The sequence below is a fragment of the Colias eurytheme genome, chromosome 4, assembly GCF_061535395.1.
Source record: "Colias eurytheme isolate Ceu_HAF_F1 chromosome 4, ilColEury1 Martin Lab GWU primary, whole genome shotgun sequence".
NCBI classification, from domain to species: domain Eukaryota; kingdom Metazoa; phylum Arthropoda; class Insecta; order Lepidoptera; family Pieridae; genus Colias; species Colias eurytheme.
This window is the reverse complement of record NC_142983.1, coordinates 9,871,422-9,878,500: the sequence shown is the minus strand read 5'-3', so window position 1 is coordinate 9,878,500 and position 7,079 is coordinate 9,871,422. Positions and strand designations below refer to the sequence as shown.

Sequence of the window (7,079 nt, the reverse complement as noted above, 5' to 3'; positions counted from 1 at the left end):
TAACAAACGTTTTATATTATTCTAATGTGACAATAAATTATGTGATGGTCGGTTGTTTAGCTAGATATTTAAATGTTTCCGCAATTTTAATTCAGGCCGAGTGTACACGTGAGGATTTAGTATAATAATTTTATATGTAGGTATATTATATGCTTGGTGTCGATGACCGTTGTATGTTGATATAATTATGTAAGATATAAGTACTAGTCTAGCATTAATTTGTTTAATATTAGCAATATTGCGCAACAAAATTAGTGTTAAAATATGTATGTATTAGAAATCGTTGTACACTTGGTTATTTATATAAAGAAAAAAACTAACATATCGTTATTTGTAGAGTGTAGACGTTGTTGGTGAAAATTCATACAATTGCTTATTGTTGTGTACATGTGTAATTAATTGTTATATAAACTGTTAATTAATATCTGTCGACTGTAGAATTATATTTGTTTATTGAAAACAGCTGTATAGTTAGTTGTTCCTTAATTAAATATTTTATCAATACAAATGTGTATTAAATATGTATTAATCAATAAACGAATGCCTTTTGCTAGTCATTAGAACTTCGCATTTTAACATGAAAACTGACATTTACATAAAATGATAATTTTATATTATTTTGCTTAGTATTTTGCAACTTTCCTCGATACAACAATAAACAAATATAAATATATCGAATGTATTTATTTATACGTCAATTGTAATTCAAGTAGCTTATGTAGTCACATGGATTAGGTATATCATGGTTCTGCGAAAATAGTTGAGAATGAGATACACAACTTAACACGTTGCTTAAGTACACGTGATTGCATGGAAAATAGATTTAAAAGTAGATAAATTTGTAGGCTGTGATTTTTCTAACAGACAAAGGAATGCCATAGATACCACAGATAATTTTCAAAACCAATCCATGGCTGAAACTTGAAAGTTCTTGTAATTGTCATGGTATGTGTTTTTGTAATGCAGAGGTATTAAATTTACCGTGATAATGAGTAAAATAAGTTTAATGTTGTTATAAATTTATAATGTGTGTCTTCTTAATTGCTACTTGAGCAATGTGTTATAGATTTGTGTTGGACCCATAAGGGTCAAAAAATGTCACCTCTAACTTCTCAGATTGTACTGGTTAAAAGAAAAAGAAGTCGATTATAGCATTTATGTCAGTCTGGACATTCATCGCAAAGGACACTGCTAAAAATTAGCTAAAAAGGTTAGTGCAATCATGATACATAGGTATACCTACGTAATAATTATTTGATTTTATTATATTAATTATCAATTTTATTTAATATTATATTGGTACTAAGGTTTGTTTATGTCTATAAAAATTTTGCTTCTTCTCAACGCTCACGCTGCCATCGACATTCATGCAATCAGTTCTTCGTTTCTTGACAGACAGAATTTTTATGGCTATAGAATGTGGATGTGACAGTTTTTCATGCATGTTCAATATAAATAACATTTTAAATAATAAATTATAATTATAATTTATAATACTAGTTTCGGTGTCCCGCGGAAAACCATAAATTGATACTTACCTACCTAGATACAATTGAAATATTATTATGTCATTATTAATTGCTATGCTTTTGTTATTTATCTATTTGTTATACTAATTGTACAATTATAAATTTATAACCACTTAAAAAATTAATTGAGATAAATAAATAAACTTGAATATTTCATCACCTTGACTAAATTTCCTTGAACCTTGACAAAAAATCTTTTGATAGGTATTTTTCCTTTTAAAAACTAATTCTGTTTCTATGCCGATTGAAGACTTAACTTGCTCACGAATAAATTAAGAGTTGAATAAAAAATATCCAAGATAAAGGAACTAAATAGTTTAATACATACAGTAATGGCCTTGACAACAAAACGTGCAAAAATTAATTGACTTTCCAGCCTATTCTCATAAACGAACCTAAATTATATATACGGCCAATGACCATGGGCCTCTGGGGAAATAGGGCCCCGTTTATATTTGCCATTGTTGAAGGTAAATAGAAATTGCCATTGTCTTGTAAGCTAGTTTAATATAAACTTAACTTATAATTTCAGTTTCTATTAAATTTCTACCGTTTACTTGAAACTTGCCTCGTTAAAATTACATTGTTGAAAATTAGAATTACGATTGTAAATTCATAGAGTAGTAGTTATTGTTAACGTTTAATAGTAAATACACAATGTAGTTCTCTATTGTATTGGATTATAATTTAAATTAAATTGTGTAATATAATTAATTGGAATAGCATTAATGAATTGTAATAATAAGTCAAACCTTTAAGTAGATTCGATAGATTTCAACTGTTTCAAAATTTCACTGCAGTTTCTACTTAATCAATAAATTGTATAACACAGCGTCTACTCAGATTATACAAAAGTGGATGAGCGCTTGAAGGCCAATAAAACGACATGTCTACCTGAAAAGCGGATCAGGTCGTCCGTCCGTTCACCCTCGACCTTGTCCCGACCCACTCGTCTGGAGCTGTGTCCTTATTCGATATTCTACAAAGATGACCAGGGAAAATGGAACAAGGTAAAACATACTGTTATTCGTAACATGTATCTAACTTGAATTATGTCGAAATAACTTGCTTAATTGTAACTGATATTGTCTTTACATACGTATCTGTAAATAAGTACACATATATTGACATACAGCATTTATTACTCCATTCATAAAACCATTCGACATGAAACAACTGAGTATTATATCACGTATTATAAGTTTTATTCCATACAATCTCGTCATACCCTAGGGACCCTATTAATTATATCTAAATTCTGATTCAGAAGTTGATACACTAATCTATTTATGTGAATCTTTCTCTTCAATTATTGTATTTTTTTTATTCGATACAACAAGTTCTTTTACATTAAAATATAAAACTGTACCTAAAGCTTAAAGCACAATTAGTTATCTTTGTTGATTTACTTCAGGGTTTTCTCATAAACATGTAATGCAAAAGAGAAGCCATACAACGTTTTCCTGTATAGACATTATTGATAAATACGAACATCTAGGTGTCCGTGATTGGTCCCCTATTGGGGCCCCAATAATCACTAATACGTCACTGTCTAGCTTAACTAATGTTCCAGAAAAACTGCGTTTTTGCTAATACTAGTAACTATACACTTTTTGTGAAATGACTGAATATACTAGGTGATCACAATAGGTATTTCTTTGGGAATTAAATTCTAAGCTTCAGAATTTTATTTTTATTTAAAGAAAAAAAAAGAGAAACAAAGTCTATTAATCTGGAAATTTAGGCATTTTGAGTAGGTACCTGTGTTTTTTTGAGTACCTATGTTTAAACTTTAAACTAAAGTTAGAACTTAGAAAGCGCATTTAAATATTTTAAAAGTGGCAAATGCGATTAAACAATTAAACAGATATAATTCTGTAAATATGTATGTAAGTTTTATGTATAGGTACCTATCTTATAATATGTATTAACTATGAACACACGAAAATTACTTTATCCTTTTAAATTCCGTTAATTTAAAATCTGTTCAAGTTAAAGTAAACAAGCAAACATGTACGTTCCGTACGCATACCAAACATAATAACAAAATAATGTTTACTTAAAATATTTGATAGCCCTGCAAAATACTTGAAGCAGTCAATAAATTGCACACTATTAAACATTAGGCCGTATAAATGTTTATATACTACATTTTTGCATGTCTGTGTATTTATAGCTGTAGGCGTCGGACGACGCGACCTTGTGTCCGAGACAGTCCAACTATAGAACGCGGCAAATTTGCTCACAATACTAACGCTTCATTTGCAATACCCGCTCCATTGCGTGTTTGGTATTGTATGCGTGTTCCAGGTTTGGTGTTGGCGCAGCGATGCATGCGGTACATTGCGCGGGAGTGGTCCCCGCGTGTGCCGTGGTGGGGAGGCAAGCGCGCGCGACGCCTCACTCGCCAATTTTGCACAGTGATAAGTTCAACGACTCGCCGTTGGATGTGTGAATCAAGTTTGATACGGCGTTTATGTGTAATTAACAAGCTTATATTAGAAACATGTGTATAGAAATTCATGCATATTGTTAAAATATTGTAACTAAGAATGATTCTTTATCAAATTACATTTTCTAGATTCAAAGGACGTTTAGTTAAGTATAAATATTGGCTAAATATAAATAACATAAATACACGAGTAAAAAGAGTTCATTGACGCTATAATCTTGAAGCGATTCAAGTCTAGATAGTTTTGGCTTTATGTCTTTATTTTATTAGAATTGTAAATTACGGAACATACAATTTTATGTATTTGTTTACAGCGATATTAGAAGGTTCTTTAATAAGTTTCGTCACAATAATGCAACATTTAACGCTACGTAAGACAACACTGAAAATGGTATTAAACATTATTCCGACTGTAACCTGAATTCAGGAGTCAAGAAAGTGCAAAAGATCCAAGTAAATAATTTATATAGGTAATTTATTATTTAAAGCGACAGTATATAAATTAATACGAGATACAACTAATAAAAAACACAATTAAGATTTTTTATTTGATGTTAAGTATTTTGAAATGTAGGTAGGTATAATATTCACTAACATATAGAGACGTAAGTTTTAATAGTACCGTGGCCAATTCAATTTATTGGATAGGTAATACACTCAGAAACGAAGCTTATCATTTTTTTTTGCTATTGTACTAAGGTACTACAGCTACACTGCTGTTATTTTCTACTTTATCCCTATGCTTTAGGTTATACATATGTACTTACTTCTATCAATAACTATTTACTAATCTTTGTTTCTTAAGTTCGTCTTATATTAAAATGTTTATGTTTATAACATCTTAATAAGAAACACCAAACAAATAAGGAAGAAAGGGGTAAGAATGCGTCATCTCAACAATAATTTCCATTACCAATGATCACAATCACCCTTTGTCTGTTCCAGAAATAGGCTACATTAATCTTTGTTACTCAGTGCACAAATGTCACCTCCATTATTCGCAGTTGAGGGTTCACGCCCACACACACATACAAAATCAATTGTTGGCTGGTCTTGTTTTGCACATTACGAACTATTGGTAACTAATTAATATAATAAAAGGTCACTGTATTTGGCAACGCAATGTTCATTCAGGTTATTTTATTATATTATGAAGATTAGGGGATGAAAATGTGTTGTGAAATGATTGAAATGCGTCGTTTTGATGCTTGTTCGAATTAAAATATAATGGAAGACTGTTAAATTTAGTTTTTGGTACATGTGAATAAAAATAAATTTTAACAGACGGAGTATAGACTTAGTTAAGTTTAATAGAGAGTAAAATATCTAAACTAACTTTATTTTAGGAAATAATTTGCAAATAAAGCTATTTGAAATTGTTAATACGCATTAAAACTTATAATATAAATTCATTAGGTACCATATGTATAGACATTTAGACATAAAATACAGGTATACAATCACAACTGCTATTAATAATTGCTAGCTATGTCCAATTAGATATAGTTAGAATATACCACATTGAATAAGGTATAGATAAAACAATTCGGAATTAACACGTGCCGCCTCTGAACATTGTTATAAATTATTTAAGTTTAAATCATTTATGTAAGTACATGTAAATATTGTTATTCATTTATCATTGATACAGCTAACGTTAATAAAAAGTAAACAAAATAAAATGGTTTTATTTCGATACAATATTCCATTCAACACACCTCATTTTTCTTACAAAACCTTGGTAGCCTATTGTCCGGCAGCCGGCTATCTAAGATAAGAATGATCTAAGCTAGGTCATTCAACCAGTGGCCTTTAGATTTCCTAGATACGATCATAAACTAGGAACTGAGTGCTTCGAGTGACGTCAAACAATATTTTTATTCATGTTGTAACATTTAATTAAAATTAGTATTTGTGAACATTACCTATGTTGGAACTTGGAATTACCTATTAAAAAAAAAACTAGGATTATAATTAAGGAAATTAAGTATGAAGAGATCACACATTTTTGTAATCTGTAAAAATCATGTTCAACCGACTACCTACGCAATCAGTTAATTTTTATGCCACACTAGCTGCGCCCCGCGGTTTCAACCGTGTGGTCTCCTGTTGGTCATAGCATGATGATAATATTATAGCCTAATAATAGCCTTCCTCGATAAATGGGCTACCTAACACCGAGATAATTTTTCGAATCGGACCAGTAATTCCTGAGATTTGCGCGTTCAAACAAACAAACTCGTCGTTTATAATATTAAGTATAGATTTTTATGCCACATTTGCCAGAAAAAGGAAATTAAATTGATTTATGATAATTTGTCTACAAGACTACAGATAATTATTTACAGTACGAAGAAAATTATTCACCTTAAAGTGCTTGTATTCAACAGTATCTTTCATCATTGTTCATTTTGAGTCCCAATTATTTGTAAAAGAAATACTTGAACACTGACACCTTATAAAGAACATTTCTTTAGTGATTCAGATTCATAGGTTTTTCAATTTTCATCAACATTCATGCATACTTTTAAAAACACATGAAGATTAATAGGTAGTTACTTCTACGAGATCGAAAGGCAGTTTCTAAAGATATCTATTTACTTTCTCCTTATAACAAAAAAGATGGTAAGTACAACAGCATGAGACACCATGCAATAATTGACCAAAACTATTTCAAACTTCAGATTCCGTTGTCACTACGAAATTACGAATAATATTATTTGTTGTTGGTATGATTCCTGAAAGATCTCTCTCATTTCCTAATTTCTACATTATATATCTTTTAATATGGTCACCTAATAATTATGTTATGAACTTGATTTACCTGACTGGTGTTCTAAAAGAAAACATCCTCTACGATATGTCTACGATCCAGTTTTGTTCTACCATGTTTGCCGTCATTTGCATATTGCTGCTACTTAAAAAAATGATTAGTTGATATCATTTGTTCTAATATTTTTTATTTAATTAAAAAAGAAGACTGAAATCTTCCATATTGTAATGAGGCCGATAAGTTTTTAAAACTTATTCCTGCCTTTGTCTACGGCATTTCAAATATCAAAAAAATACACAATCATTCCACTTCTCATATCATACTT

The 7,079-nt window shown here is 30.1% G+C and overlaps 1 long non-coding RNA gene across 1 annotated transcript; it reads left to right on the top strand.

The window, feature by feature from the left end:
* Window positions 1-987: 987 nt before the first annotated feature.
* Window positions 988-5,646, top strand: LOC149909168 (uncharacterized). The gene is made up of 2 exons (XR_016456689.1): window positions 988-2,539; window positions 3,840-5,646. It is a non-coding gene; the product is annotated as an uncharacterized LOC149909168 (long non-coding RNA).
* The last annotated feature ends 1,433 nt before the right edge of the window (window positions 5,647-7,079 follow it).